The sequence below is a fragment of the Alligator sinensis genome, unplaced genomic scaffold (genome assembly GCF_000455745.1).
Source record: "Alligator sinensis unplaced genomic scaffold, ASM45574v1 scaffold537_1, whole genome shotgun sequence".
In the NCBI taxonomy this organism is placed as follows: Eukaryota; Metazoa; Chordata; order Crocodylia; family Alligatoridae; genus Alligator; species Alligator sinensis.
The window spans coordinates 714,645-716,164 of NW_005842734.1; positions in this window are offsets into that span (position 1 = coordinate 714,645).

Sequence of the window (1,520 nt, forward strand, 5' to 3'; positions counted from 1 at the left end):
TCAAAACAGCCAGAACCATGATGGGAATGGCAGCGGTGGGGGAGCTGGGGGAACAGCAGGGGAGCAGGGGGCTCATGCCCAGTCCCCCCCCATGCAGCATGAGGCATGGGGGCCAGCAGTGATTGCCCCCCCACCTGGCAGCCCCTGCTGAGTTGGGGCTTTTTTTTCCCCAGGTGCCGGGAGCTGGGGAGGCCGGAGCAGCCATTGTCAGGCCAGAGAGGATTGGCCTGGCTGATTTGGAAGAATCTATTTGGCACAGTGATTGGAATAACTGAATCAAATCACTGTCCCCCGAATCCGCTTAATACGAATCCAAAGCAAATACTAGCCGCTTTGCACAAGCCTGAAGTCATCCTCCGAATTTACTCAGCTCTGGTGAGACTGCACCTAGAGTACTGCATCCATTATTGGGACCCCCCCACTTCAGAAAGGATGTGGAGAAGCTTGAGATAATCCAGAGGAAAGCCATTGATATGATCCAAGGCCCGGAGAGGGGACTGGTGGCAGCCTACAATTACATAAGATGGGACATCAGAACCTCGGAGAATCCCTGTTCACCAGAGCTCCCAAGGGATAGCAAGGTCTAATGGCCATAAACTTCAGCAAGGCTGATTTAGACTAGACATAAGAAAAAAGTTCTTTACAGTGCGTGCTTCCAGAGTCTGGAACAAACTCCCCCAAGAGTGGTGCAAGCATCTATTCTGGACTCCTTCAACAAACAGGTGGATTTATTTCTTGCTGGGGTCACAGATTTCATAGATTTCATAGACATCAGGGCTGGAAGGGACCTCGGAAGATCATCGAGTCCAGCCCCCCGCCCAAAGGGCAGGAAGTCAGCTGGGGTCATAGGATCCCAGCAAGATAAGCATCCAGTTTCATCTTGAAGGTGTTCAATGAAGGCGCTTGAACCACCTCCGGTGGCAGGCTGTTCCAGACCTTGGGGGCTCGGACAGTAAAGAAATTCTTCCTTATGTCCAGCCTGAAACGATCTTGAAGTAGTTTGTGACCATTCGACCTCGTCATCCCTTGGGGCGCTCTGGTGAACAAACGTTCCCCCAGATGCTGGTGGTCACCCCTGATAAACTTGTAGGTGGCCATCAGATCACCCCTAAGCCTGCGCTTTTTCAGGCTAAAGAGCCCCAGGGCTCTCAGCCTGTCATCGTAGGGTCTGCTTCCCTGACCTCTGATCATGCGCGTGGCTCTTCTCTGGACTCTCTCAAGCTTCTCCACATCCTTTTTGAATTGTGGAGCCCAAAACTGGACACAGTACTCCAGCTGCGGCCTCACTAAGGCCGAGTACAGGGGGAGAATGACGTCCCGGGATTTGCTTGAGAAGCATCTATGGATGCAAACCAGAGTTTTGGTCGCTTTACTAGCTGCCGCATCGCATTGCAAGCTCGTGTTCATCTTGTGGTCAATGATGACCCCCAAGTCTCTTTCTTCCATAGTGCTAGCCAACATAGCTGGGCTATGATGCTCGCCAGCTCCTTGAGTACCCTGGGGTGAAGATTGTCAGGGCC